Here is a 384-nt window from a genome sequence, read left to right on the forward strand (position 1 = left end):
ACAGCTTTTCCACCCCTGATGAACTGGTACTCCATTACAACAACAGTCTTCATAATCTCCTGGACTATCTTGCCCCACTCAAAACCAAATCTGTCACTTTCACCCACTCTTCACCATGGTTCACTCCCGCTCTCAGACAACTTAAATCCAAAGGACGCCAACTGGAATGCCTCTACAATAAGACTGGTCTCACTGTGCACTGGCCCCTCTCATCACGCACATAATCCATTCTTCCCTCACCACTGGAATTGTTCCCTCACCCCTCAAAACAGCTGCTGTCACCCCAATACTCAAGAAACCTGGCGCAGATCCCAATAACCACAATAACCTCCGTCCCATCTCCAATCTTCCATTTCTCTCAAAGATACTTGAAAAAACTGTTGC

This window comes from Epinephelus moara, chromosome 21, assembly GCF_006386435.1.
Source record: "Epinephelus moara isolate mb chromosome 21, YSFRI_EMoa_1.0, whole genome shotgun sequence".
NCBI lineage: Eukaryota > Metazoa > Chordata > Actinopteri > Perciformes > Serranidae > Epinephelus > Epinephelus moara.